We start from the raw sequence: 14,810 nt of genomic DNA on the forward strand, positions 1-14,810 counted from the left end.
ACCCATTTAAATTCTCAGAATGGACGAGTTAAGTTCAATGGAACTTAGTCCTCGCTTTGTTTCAAACCAATTGTCAATGATGAGATTTGGAAGTGTCGAGCTAGAAATATTATCCTTGTTTCCTTGATTAAGTTTGGAGCCTTCCGATGAAAGACATTTTGATGGTGTTTTTTCGAGTTGAAATCAATTTCTATCCAAGTAAGACTGTTTGATCAATTTTCGAATTATTGATAATAGACTCAAGGAAATGTTAGAATTGTGCTTTCGAATCACGCGCGGAAATTTTTACACCAACTAAAAGCGTCGACATAACCAATAAACGAGACGTTAGATCATCTGCAACAACGAACTGCCTGTCACAAGCTGCTAGAAGATCGAACTTAAACAATAATCTCTTGAGAAAGGAAATATGTGTACGAATGGTTGATGATCAAGGCATGACTACTAATGTGATAATTGGTTTTCGATAAGATGATGGTGTCTTCACCAGTGGGTGGGACGATATAAATCTCTCGAGCATGCTCAAACGTAGAAATTCTTTTACGAGATCTTAAATTAGTCGCTCACGACCTGCAAGTAATGGCGATGGGAGAGATCGATATAATCTTGGGAATGGACTGGCTGACAACGAACTTTGCGACGATTCGTGGTAAGGAGAGGCAGATATCTCTACAAGCTCCGGGAAGCGAACCCATCATATACCACGGAATCTCGATGAACCGGCGAATCGCCATCATATCCGCGCTTCAAGCGACCGCAATGATGAAAAAAGGGCGAACTGCCTATCTTGTCTACCTCCATGGAGAGGAGAAAAACGAGAAGAAGATGGAAGATGTTGCTGTCGTGCAAGAATTTCCCGACGTTTTTCCAGAAGTGTTACCTGGACCACCGCCAGATCGACAATTGGAGTTCACGATTGACCTTGAACCGGGAGCCGCACCCGTATCAAAGGCACTATATCGAATGGCGCCAAAAGAGTTGGAGGAATTAAAGATACAACTCCAAGAACTCATGGACTTAGGTTTCATTAGACCTAGTGTCTCGCCGTGGGGCGCACCAGTACTCTTCGTGAAGAAGAAGGACGGATCAATGAGGATGTGCATCGATTATAGGGAGCTAAACAAGTTGACCCTAAAGAACAAGTATCCACTGCCAAGGATAGACGACTTGTTTGACCAACTGCGAGGAGCAGGAGTCTTTTCAAAGATGGACTTGAGGTCCGGATATCACCAGCTACGAGTTCGAAGGGAGGATATACCCAAGACTGCGCTTCGCACAAGATATGGCCACTACGAGTTTGTGGTGATGCCGTTTGGATTGACGAATGCCCCAGCGGTATTCATGGATTTGATGAATCGAATATTCCATCCGTACTTGGATAAATTCGTTTTAGTCTTTATAGATGACGTGCTAGTCTACTCAAAGAACGAGAAGGAGCATGAGGAGCACCTACGAATCACGTTGGAGACGTTGAGGACCGAGAAGTTGTACGCCAAATTCAGCAAGTGTGAATTCTGGCTGAAGGAAGTGAATTTTCTAGGACACATTGTGTCGGCAGAAGGAATCCGAGTGGACCCCGCCAAGGTTGAGGCGGTACAACAATGGAAGTCGCCTTCAACACCAAACGAAATTCGGAGTTTCCTAGGATTGGCAGGATACTACCGAAGATTCATTGAAGGATTCTCCAAGATAGCGAGACCAATGACGCAACAACTTAAGAAGGGAGTCAAGGTGAATTGGACCTCAAAGTGTGAAGCAAGCTTTCAACTCTTGAAGGAAAAATTGACAACCGCGCCAGTGTTAGCTGTGCCCGAGTCTGGAGTGAACTACGTAGTCTACACCGACGCTTCGAAGGTTGGATTAGGATGCGTATTGATGCAAAATAATAAAGTGATCGCCTACGCGTCACGACAATTAAGACCACATGAGTTGAATTACCCAACGCACGATTTGGAGTTAGCAGCAGTGGTACATGCCCTAAAGATTTGGAGGCATCATCTCTACGGAGTTAGATGTGAAATCTTTACGGACCACAAGAGCTTAAAGTATTTCTTCGAGCAGAGAGACTTGAATATGCGACAACGAAGATGGCTCGAACTAGTGAAGGACTACGATTGTGACATCAACTACCACCCCGGCAAAGCAAATGTAGTGGCAGATGCTTTGAGCCGTAGAGATCATTCGCAAATAGCTACCTTTGCGACGGAAGAAGAAAGCTTGATACGAGAATTTAGCAAAATGCGATTAGAAGTGATAAGAGCACCCGAAACAGTGGAAGAGCGAATTGCCACTTTGGTGGTTAAACCAGATCTGAAAACGAGAATCGTTGCAGCGCAACGGATGGATGCGGAACTAGAGGAAATCCGTATTGAAGTAAGAACCGGTGAATCCGGAAAATTTAGTGAGGAGTCCGACAACGCCCTCACCTTTGAAGGAAGGTTGTGCGTGCCAAACAACGAAGAACTTAAGAACGAGATCATGAGCGAAGCTCATGAAACTCCATACACTGCTCACCCTGGAAGCACGAAGATGTACCAAGACTTGAAAAAGTCCTTTTGGTGGAATGGCATGAAGAGAGATATCGCAGCATTTGTAGAACGTTGCTTAGCCTGCCAACAGGTGAAGGCATTACATCAACGACCACATGGAAAATTACAACCATTAGAGATACCCGAGTGGAAATGGGAGCAAATCGCCATGGATTTTGTGACGGCCTTGCCAAAGACCCTAAAAGGGAACACCGCAATTTGGGTGATTATAGATCGCCTTACCAAGAGTGCGCATTTCATACCGATTCCGGTAACCCATGGATCGAGCAAGCTGGCTCGGATCTACATAAAGGAGATCGTGCGATTGCACGGAGTCCCAGTGACAATTACGTCCGATCGTGACCCGAAGTTCACATCGAAATTTTGGATTAGTCTACAGCGCGAGCTTGGAACAAGATTGAACTTTAGCACGGCGTTTCACCCGCAGTCCGATGGACAATCCGAGAGGACGATACAAACTCTCGAGGATATGCTACGAGCCGTAGTGCTCGACCGAGGCGGAAGTTGGGAGACCGCACTACCGTTAATCGAATTTGCTTACAATAACAGCTTCCAAGCAACAATCAACATGGCGCCATATGAAGCCTTATACGGAAGAAAATGTAGATCGCCGCTCTACTGGGATGAAGTTGGAGAGCGACGGGTGCTAGGACCCGATGCGGTCGAAGAAATGGTCGAAGTCGTTCGACAAATTCGTGTGAGAATAAAGGAAGCCCAGGACAGACAAAAGTCATACGCTGACGTCCGACGAACTGACTTACAATTTCAAGTCGGTGATAAAGTTTTTCTTAAAGTGTCCCCGTCGAAAGGGATAACACGTTTTGGCGTTAAAGGAAAATTGAAACCACGTTTTATTGGGCCTTACGAAATTCTAGAAGGAATAGGACCCGTAGCCTATCGATTGGCGCTACCGCCAAGTCTTGGAAACGTGCACAACGTCTTTCACGTATCGCAGTTGCGAAAATATGTGTTTGATCCGAAGCACGTGATTCACTACGAAGAAGTCGCGTTGAATTCCGACTTGAGCTACGAAGAGAAACCCCAAATGATCTTGGACCGAAAGGTTCAGAACTTGAGAAATAAATCCATTGCTAGCGTGAAAGTACTATGGAGGAACCACGAATATGAAGAAGCCACGTGGGAGCTTGAAGACAAGATGATGGAACTGTACCCGGATCTTTTTCCATGAGGTACCAAATTTCGGGACGAAATTTCTTTTAAGGGTGGTGGAATGTAACGCCCCACTTTTTCAAACCCTAATTTTCGGGTTATAAAATTTTTGCATTAAATGCCTTAAATGCTATGATATGTGAATTATTTGATGAGTAATTAATTGCATAGTGTCTTTGTGACCTAATTGCGTATGAGAATTGAGATTGAGTTGAATAGTCAACTTGTTGAAATGTTGACGTGGCTATTGAATAGTCAAAGATGGGAAAATATGACGTGGCCGTTGAAAGGTCAATGCGTTGAGAAAAAGAAGAGAAAGTGAAGAAATGATTGACTTGGTGTGAATATTTGATGCGGAGAAATATAATTGTGGGTGAATTATTTTCCTAAGGGATGAGTGAGAATTTAATAGGAGCATTATTTAATCATGTGGAGTTATTCGATCCCTCCTATTTTTATTTGGAGAAGAAATCCTATTTTTCTTGGATTTAATTTATTGCTTGGGATAATTATCCGAATTTAATCCAAAGTCCGATTATTCCTTATTTGTTGGTGGAATTTTCGAAACCCCTAATATTTCTAGGAGATTTTCGAGATCTCCTATTTTGTGGAGGAAGGGATTATTTTTATATTATTTTATTTGATCCCTTATTTATTCTATTCCATGAATAAATATAAATATGCTAAAATATCCTAGCATATCTTGCCAAATCTAAGAAGATATTGCCATATCCTAATTAAATTAGGATTTGATTTTGAATCCCTTTGAAGAAGTCAAAAATACACGCCACTTTTCCTATTATTTGGGGAGTTTAAATAATTATTCTTGCTCCGTGATATATTATTCTACTCCGTAAAATATCTGAATTTAATTATAGGCTAAATAAATAGCCTATAATTTTCGAAATCCTCATTCTTCTCAACCAATTCAACGCCACTTCCCCAATATCTCTCCCAAATCTTTTATTTAATTAATTATTGGGATATTATTTTGGCACTCTATAAATAGGAGAGATCCTAAACCCTAGAGATCAAGAAACCGGCGCCCACTCTCCCCATTATTTTCGAAAATTACTCCTCCACTCTCTCCAAGTTTTCTTCAAGTTTTCTTCAAGATTTCTTCATCAATTGTGAAGAATTCAAGTGAAATTCAAGAGATTATTGAAGAATCAAGACTAATTCCTTGTTTCTACCGTTTGTTCTTTTGGAAAAGGTACTTTAATTATTGATCTCCTCTTCTCCTACCGATTAATCGGTATTCTTGTTTCCACATGCATATAGATTGAGTGAAGGGGAAATTAAATTGATGAATTTTGGGATATATGTGTGCAAGTGTGTGTGTGCGAGACGTGTGTGTGTGTGCGTGCACGCCTCGGTCGGCGTGCACAAGTGTGATGTTCGTGTGCGTGTGTTGTGTGTGTGGAACACTCATGCGTGACACGATTTAATGGTGAAATTGGAGTTGTTATTTGAATAAAAATGATATGCTAAGCATACTTTGATTTTGATTGATGATTTTGAAAATAATCGATGGGAAAAAGGGAAATATGGGAGACATGCATGATTTGAAATCAATGATTGAATCTGATTTGTGATACGCCTAATTTAAAGGTGATACTTCGCGCTCTCAGCGTGATAAACGAGGAGAAGAGAATACTTTCGAGATAAGCCGACGAGGTGGGCTTTCTTTTAAAATAAGGACATTGTCCTAAACTGATATTGATGAGAATGAGATATGTGTTATCATGCCTTGATTTGTTTTGTCGTGCCTATCCCTCGTGGCTATGCCACTATTGATTTAATCGAATTCGGATCCTTGTAGAGCCGCAAACTCTACTTGGGTTAGTGTACACCAATGTTAGACCGAGTGCTGGCGTACGGGTCGGCCGGTCTAGTGACCTGGATTGCGGCCGCATTCCTTGTCATGTAGAATGAGGATATGGTAAACGTCGATGAGAAAAATGGTTGCGCGACCGTGATATTTGATAAAGAAAACATTTTGGTGCCTCGGGTCTTTCTAAAGTTAAAACCCCGATGGACACTTGAGAATGGCATGATAACTATATTTGTGATAAAACTGTTTTCGGCATGAGTCCACTGAGTATGTTTATAGTACTCAGCCCTGCATGTGTTTTCCCTATGTGCAGGTTGAGCGGTGACGAGCGGGCGGCGGTGTTGAGTAGGAAATAATAAGATGAGCTGTTGGTACTTAAAGTGTCGTTGTGTCTCCATACATAGCCTCACTTCTCTCTTGATCGCTTCCGCTATATTATGAAAACTTGTGATCTTTGGTTGGGTATAAACTCTTTTAGTACGTGGGAATATTTTTGAACATGAAACAGATGAGTCTATTTTGGAACCTTTGCTATTTTGGAGCATTTATTGTGATAGTCTTTTTGGATTTCAATGCTAAGGCATTATTTCTTCTTCTACTCAATTGTTCATTAAATGCTTTGGCTAAATCCCTTTTAAAATGGAACCCTAGCCCATGATCTTTGATGCATTCAAGTCCGCCTAGTTAACGATCGCCGCATTTATTATACCCTAGATGGGCGGGTCGTTATTCACACTTGCCCAACTATTGGGAGAGGATAGTGATCCTCTGTGAGAGTCACATCATAGTGATAATGCTCGCCTTGGCCGAATGCAAGCACTAAGTGATGAGAGATTGGCGATTCAAACCTTGAGGTGGCAGCTGGATGAAGAAAGATGGAACCGGATGGAGCAAATGCTCGATCAATGGCAAGCCCAATCCGTCCAGAGATGGATACAGAACACGCAAATGGAGTGTTGTATAAGCCAACGTTTGATAATCACCTTGATTTGTTAAAGTTCGAATCACCGTTTTTGTAAGCTTATGTTGCAATAGGTAAAGCTTAATAACTCTATTAAGTTGCAATGATCTCCACAAGAGAGCTTTTGCATTGAGGAAAGTGGGTGGAAGGAACCCTATGATATTCTTTCATGCTTCTATAGGATCCTCATCGTATGGGGTTTTTCATTACATGAGGATATATGATTTCTTCTCATTCTTTACACCTCTCTCGCATGACTTCAGGTTTGTACCCTACTGATGTACTAAACCCATGAAACAATTATGTAATGTTGACTTCATAGTGTCCACACCTTACAATCTCACATGTAGTTAATTTTAGCCTTCAAAAGTGATTAATCTTCATTACATTGTGAGTCTTGTGACTCAAAAGGAGCCCACTTTTATTCTTTTTACATAATTGTTCGGGTCATCTCAAAGGAAGTGATAAGGCTAATTTCATGCATTGGTTATAGGGATATATTCTACGATTTTCTGGATCTAACAAACCTTTTTGAGCCAGGTGTGTAGAGAAATCGCCAGCCCCAGGAAAAAGACAGAGATCGCCTGGTGGAGGAAGCTGGCAGGAAAAATAAGCGGAACAAGGAAGAAGCGCTAGACAAAGGAGCATCGAATCAAAGGGAAAAATGGGAACTACAAGAACAGTCAAGAAGCTTTATCCACTATAAAAAGGAGCACGCAATCAACATGAAGGACGATCACTTTCAGCTCCTAGCTTAGTTTTCTATTTTTCTCTACACACTCACACACTTGGGGGAAATCGGAGGGGGGTTCTCATTTCAGCAGAAGTTTATGGTGCAACACCGTCTCTAAGGAGGCGAAGAAACAATTGTCTTTTAATTTTCTGTCTACTTTTGGTACTCGCCGAGTCCTCGCTGTTCGAGGCTCGGCTTTGGTGTTGTTTCTATCGTTGGATATTTCGTAATTTGCAATGGATATGTCTGTTTATGTTTCGTTTATCTTATCGTGTTGTTTTGGGTTTGATTTGCTGATTATTGTTGGATGATCTGAGCTTGGAGTTGTTTTGTAAGGAATTGTTTGTGATCGGTTGAATCTACGTAGCATTGTGAGGATCGGAGGTGGAAATGATGTTTGGTTGTTATGGATGGCTTGGATCCGGAGTGGATTAAGCGTCCCGTGGTTGGATCTGCTTGTTTTCGCTTCATTTAGTTTTTTAATTTTGCATTCTCGGTTTGCCTTGTCTAGTAGTTGTAGATCTGCTTTAGTTTTAACTGTTCTTAATTTCTGTCGGTTTAATTTCGTTTACTTTGCTTCGATCTGCGTTCTTGCTCTGTTTTAACTGGTTGTTTCGTGATAAATGTTGGAGAAGATGATGTCGTTGTTAGTTAAGTTCTTTAGTTAGTTATTTTGCAGCTTTTCAATCGTACTCTACCTTTTTCAGAAAATGGTCCCCACATTTAGCTTCTTTCCCAAGTTTAGGTTAATTTAGGAAACTGTTCGTTCGATCTAGCAATTGTCTCGCTCTATTTCGATTAATATGCATGTTTTTATGTTTCTGCCTAGATCTAGCTGTTAGAGTAGAATATTTCAATTACCAAGTCTAGGAATTAAAGCTCAACCACAAAATTGCATGGCAGCAGCCAACAAAAAAATAGTTCCCGAGTCTTTGAACATGTTTACTTGCGCATTCATCTATGTGGATTCGATCCCTACTTCCATGTACTAGTTTTCTTAACTAAAGCGGGTTGAGGGTTTTTGAAGAGGGAGTTAAGATAGCGATTGTGTGCCCAACGACAGGTAGCTTAAGGTTCACTGAGTTCCTAGACCCAGTGTCTAGCGGATTCCCTGGACCGAGGGTTCTCTTCATTAATTTTAGAACACTCTTTCGCTGACCATTATTAGCTCTTAATCACCACACACTATGGAAAAGCTCTTCAAATGGCGTCGTTGCCGGGGATGGATGGCGTAGTTTGTTTACGTGTTTGAAGATTTGGTGTATATAGTTTTAATTTCTGTTATTTGTTTTTCTTGGCAATTTATGAGCAAAGGCTCACGGTTTGGGAGCTGGAGTAACCCGTCTGGGTCAAAGGACGCTGAAGTCAGGTGGCAGGTTAAGGAATCAATATCCACCATCACCACCAGATCAGGGTTTACGACAGTAGATCCATTCTCATTCGAATCAGAAAGTGAAAAGGAGTGGAGTTCATCAGGAGGAGAAGACCCGAAGTCGTCTCCAGAAACAGAGCACTCCGAACCCGAGGAAGAGGAAGACGTAGATATGGCACATTTGGAGGATCCCGATCCAGAGATAGGTTCACTCACCGCGCATCTGGACGGAGAGCCCGCCCATGCCATAGTCTCAAACCCGCGCCAGAGGTCTATTGATATCAAGAAAAATGTGTTGGGTGTTCTACCTACATTCTCTGGACGAAGGAATGAATGTCCTTACGAATTCCTATACGAGTTTAGTAAGCTGTGCAGTATCCAAAAGCGACCCAACGAGACTACTGAAGAGGACTACCGTTTGCGTGCAGTCTCGTTTGCCCTTAAAGGGGAGGCTAATACTTGGCTGCTGAGGATCCCACCAGACTCGATCAACACATGGAAGGATTTCAAGTTGGAATTCCTGGATTATTTCTTCCCGTCCAACAAAACAAATGCCCTGAAGAAGGAGATTCAGGAATGCAAGCAGGATTACGATGAGTCCTTGAGTCAATACTGGTCTCGATTTAAGGGGATAGTCGACGCCTGTCCCAACCATAGGATGATGGAGGCTGAGACTTTTTACTTGTTCTACGAAGGAGCTAATCCTGAGTCGAAGGACTTAATGAATTCCTCGAGCGGGGGAAATTTTACAAAGAACAAGGCAAGTGAAGCACGAGAGATTTTGGGAAGACTGGTCGACGCAAATAAGGCATATGATCACCCGCGTATCATGAGGAGAGGTTCAGCAAACGCAATCAATGAACAAGAAGGAGAAGGAGTTGGGGACAAGATAGATCGGTTGGAGAATGCACTTCTCAGTGCGATTGAGAAAAAAAATTCCCCGACCTTGCAGGAGACAGAGAAGTCGCCAGGTCCAGAGGAAAATCAACTCCAGCTCTATTATGGTCCACCACCAATGGAGAGTTCCCAGCCCAGGTAAATGCAGTAGGGACTTGGAATCAAAGTAATCAGAATACAAGCTGGAATCAGTGGAAGATCAAGGAGGCACCATGGAGAGACAACCCTTGTTCTAGATGGGCAGACGGAAACCAACAGCTCCAGCTACAGTACCCAGGTCCAGCAGAGAACCAACAAAACTGGCCTAACCGTGGTCAGGACGGACCCCAACAGAATTCAAACTGGTCAGGGAAAAACCAGGAAGGACCGAATAATTGGAGTTATCGCAATCAAGGGGACCAGTCCAATTGGAAAAATAGGAACCAGAGTAATCAAGGGAGCTCTTACGTGCCACCACATCAGAGGAACGCCACTGGAAACAATCAGAATTTCCAGCATGCACACCAAGGAAATCAAGGGTCAGGGAACCAGTTCAGCAACAATCAAGGAGGTCAGGGTAATTATCGCCCAAACCAGGGGAACGGACCGAGCCACAATCAGGGGTTAAGTTCAAATCAATCAAACTACAAGCCTCAGAGGAATCTGGATGAGATGATACATGACCTAGTCAGCTCTCAACAGCACATGCAGAACAATATGCAAACAAACAATGATGTGGTGCACAAGATTCAAGATGCTCAACTAGAGCATAAGTCTGCTATGGATATGTTAGCCAAGCAAATGTCACAATTGGCCACTTCATTGAATGAGATAAGGGGACATGCAGGAAGGATACCAGCTTCAGTGAAACCACCTGACCAGGCAAATATTAGTCAAATAACTCTGAGGTACGGACGGGGCTATGAAGGTCCGGTGATGAAGGATGATGAGAGTACACCTCCATTGACGAGCAAGGAAGGCAAGGCCCTGACTTAGAGGATACTGAGGTAAGCAATATCAGAGCAGAAGGCGGTCTTCAAAAGGGGGATCTAGAGAAACCGCTACCTCGGATGGCTGATCCATTTTTCCTAGACCTAGAGCCTAAAGTGGAGATTAAGGAAGGAAGGAAAAAAGTCGGTGAGTCATCCGTCCCAGATCTAGCAGGAACGTTGAAGCGTACAAAGCCATTCCCTCATCGGGGGGAAGCCAAAAAGAAGAAGGACGATACCGAAGACTTTATGGAGATTTTCGGCAAGCTGGAGATTAATCTGTCCTTCCCACAAGCTATGAAGCTGCCTACTTTTAGCAAATTCATCAAGGAGTTCATTGCTGGAAAAACTAAACCGGATGTGAAGATAGTGATTGGAGAGAATGTGTCGGCTGTGATACAGAAGAGGAGGATGCCATCAAAATGCACAGACCCAGGTATGTTCACTTTGCCTATTTCTCTGGGTGACATAAAAATTGAGCATGCTATGTGTGACCTAGGAGCCTCGATTAATGTGTTACCACTTTCAATCTATAAGAAGTTGATAGGAGTAAGTCTGGTGGATACGAAAGTGGTAATTCAGTTAGCCGATATAACATGCATTTCACCCGAAGGTGTGTTGGAGAATGTGATAGTAAAAGTGCATGATTTCCTGTACCCAGCTGGTTTTCATGTGATAAAAATGAGTGATAATGAATCTGCTGAGTCTAGCGGAGTGCTTTTAGGAAGGCCATTCTTACGCACCGCTAAGAATATAATAGATGTGTTTGATGGAACAATATTCCTGGATTATCATGGGGAAAAATACACATTTAACATCGATGAAGCCATGAAAAAACCATTGGATGTTGAGAATTTGCATTCTGTCGATGTCATTAACCCCCTGGTCCAGGAATATCTTGAGACTGAATTGATGCAGGAACAGTTTAACAATTCGGAGCTGAGTCAGTCTGTTGATAAGGAGGTGGCAGGATGGTGTGAAACCCTATTGACTCGGAACATGACAGATGAACAGATCAATGAAGCGATCATGGCGTTTTGCCACCAACCACTGTCATTCGAGTCTACGGGGTCTGTTCAGGTGAAAGGTCCAGACGAAAGAACCAATTTGGATGAGATAGCAACAAGAAGTCTGGAGAAAAACCCCCTGCCCCAAGAAGTCATCACACCAAAGAAGGAGTTGAAGAAACTACCCGAGACACTGAAGTATGCCTACCTTGGGGAAGATGAAACATTCCCAGTGACCATCAACAGCCACTTGACAGCGGAGCAGGAGAATGATCTACTAGAAGTGATCCGAAGGAACAAGAAAGCCATAGGGTGGACGCTCTCTGACTTGGTGGCAATCAGCCCTGATCTTTGCATGCACCACATCCGACTGGAAGAGGGGGCGAAGGCGCGTAGAGACCCACAGCGCAAGCTAAACCCAAACATGAGGAAAGAAGTTCTGAAGGAAGTGTTAAAGTTGCTATCCTTGGGGATTATTTATTCGATTCCAGACAACGAATGGGTCAGCCCAGTCCACATGGTGCCAAAGAAGTCGGGGATACAAGTTGTTGAAAACGACAAGAATGAGTTGGTGCCTACTAGATTGGTGACGGGATGGAGAATGTGCATTGATTACAGGAAGCTTAATGAAGCCACTAAAAAGGATCATTTTCCTTTGCCCTTTATTGACCAGATGTTAGAGAGGTTGGCTGTAAAGCAATATTTTTTCTTCCTAGACGGATACAGTGGATACTTCCAGATATATGTGGATCCGGAAGATCAGGAGAAGACAACCTTTACTTGCCCTTTTGGCACTTATGCATATAGAAGAATGTCGTTTGGATTATGCAATGCACCTGGAACATTCCAGCGTTGTATGATGAGCATCTTCTCAGACCTATTGGAGGTATGCATTGAAATTTTTATGGATGACTTCACGGTGTATGGAAATTCCTTCGATGCATGCTTGGCCAATTTGGATCTGGTATTGAGAAGGTGTCAGGAGAAGAATTTAGTCATAAACTTCGAGAAATGCCATTTCATGGTACCAGAAGGAATAGTCCTCGGTCATGTGGTGTCTGAGAGAGGGATTCAAGTTGATAAAGCCAAGGTGGATGTAATCTTGAAACTGCCTTACCCCACGAATCAGAAGGAGGTTAGAGGAGTCCTGGGTCACACAGGTTTTTATAGAAGGTTTATCAAGGATTTTGCAAAAATCGCCCAACCGCTAACGCATCTCTTGCACAATGATGTGGAGTTTGATTTCGATGAATGATGCAAGAAGGCATTCCAAATGCTGAAGGATAGACTTGTCTCCACCCCGATAATACGCGCACCAGACTGGAATTACCCGTTCGAAGTGATGTGTGATGCGAGTGATTTTGCAGTGGGAGCAGTCCTAGGTCAGAGGATTGACGGGGAAAGCTATGTCATCTTTTATGCCTCGAAGACCCTCAACCAGGCTCAGAAGAACTATGATACCATAGAAAAAGAAATGTTAGCAGTGGTATACTCATTCGAGATATTTCGACCGTATCTCTCAGGGTCGAAAGTGATAGTCTACACTGATCACGCTGCAATCAAGTATCTCTTGGCCAAGAGGGAGTCTAAGCCAAGGTTGATCAGATGGGTGTTGTTGCTGCAAGAATTTGATTGGGAGGTGAAAGACAAGAAAGGGATGGAGAACAAATGGCAGATCATTTAAGCTGAATATTCCAAGGGGATACGGATGAGGCTATACCCGATGCCTTCCCCGAGGAACATCTTTATTATATATGGAAATCTGCTAGGTCTATTGACTGGGAAACAATGTTCACAGTAACAGGTCTAGGAACATCACACAAGGGGAAGCGTCCGATGAATGCAGAGCCATGGTTCGCTGACCTGGCGAATTACTTAGTCACTGGAGAACTGCCAGGTTCCGATGAAATTTCTCGGGCCAAGAAAATGAAGCTAAAGAGTGAAGCCAAATACTACTTTTGGGATGATCCATACCTTTGGAAGATGTGCGCAGATTAGATTATCCGACGATGCATTCCAGAATGGGAACAGAAGGATGTCTTGAACCACTGTCATGCCTTAGCCTGTGGGGGGCATTTTGGGCCTAGGAAAACTGCCAGGAAAGTTTTGGACAGTGGATTTTATTGGCCAACTCTGAATAAGGACTCTTTTGAGTTTTGTCAAGTCTGTGTAAGATGTCAACTGACCGGGGGAATTTCTAGAAGAGATGAGATGCCGCAAACTCCGATAATAGTCTGTGAAATTTTTGATGTTTGGGGCATGGAATTTATGGGCCCTTTCCCATCTTCATATGGGAATACATACATTTTGGTTGCGGTGGATTATGTATCCAAATGGATAGAAGCAAAGGCTACACCCACCTGTGAGTCAAAGGAGGTAGCTAAATTCTTGCGGGCCAATATTTTCAATAGGTATGGGGTGCCCAGAGCCATCATCTCGGACCAATGTACGCACTTTTGAAACCGCACAATAGAAGCTTTGATGAGAAAGTATGGCGTACATCATCGGTTGTCTACACCCTATCATCCCCAGTCGAATGGTCAGACAGAAATCTCAAATACAGAAATCAAGAGCATATTGGAAAAAACGGTGAACACCACAAGGAAAGATTGGAGTAAGCACCTCGACGATGCTCTCTGGGCGTATAGGACTGCTTATAAGACATCAATCGGGATGTCACCGTACAGATTGGTGTTCGGGAAAATGTGCTATTTACCCGTGGAAGTGGAGCATAGGGCTTACTGGGCTGTGAAAGAGATGAATATGAAGGCACAGGCCTGTGAAGAGGAACGGAAACTGCAGCTACAGGAATTAGAGGAACTAAGACTGGAGGCATTCGACTCGGCCATGTGGTATAAAGAAAGAACCAAGCTCTGGCATGATAAGAATCTCCGAGTCAAGGAACTTCGGGTAGGGCAGAAAGTACTCCTTTTTCAATCCCGGCTGAAGCTAATGCCTGGTAAGTTGAAATCCAAGTGGATAGGGCCATACACGATCATTGGCCTTCGAGCAAATGGAGCTGTAGAGATTCAAGGAAGCGCCCCAAACTCAGTTCCTTTCCTGGTAAATGGGCACAGAGTGAAGGTATACAGAGATAATACAGATATGCATGTGGTAGAAGAGACGTCACTACATGCATCTGCTATTATTTCTTAGGATGGTCAGGCAAGTGGATATCCTCAATACATTCCTAGGTCAGGTAAAGTGGGGAACAAAATTTATATTTACACTGACCTAGGAAATCTTGAGGATACTCATTTGCTATGTAAATAGTTTAGTTGCTTTCTAAAAACGAGAAAATCCAAACAAATTAAAATTT

This window comes from Salvia hispanica, chromosome 1 (assembly GCF_023119035.1).
Source record: "Salvia hispanica cultivar TCC Black 2014 chromosome 1, UniMelb_Shisp_WGS_1.0, whole genome shotgun sequence".
Classification (NCBI taxonomy): domain Eukaryota; kingdom Viridiplantae; phylum Streptophyta; class Magnoliopsida; order Lamiales; family Lamiaceae; genus Salvia; species Salvia hispanica.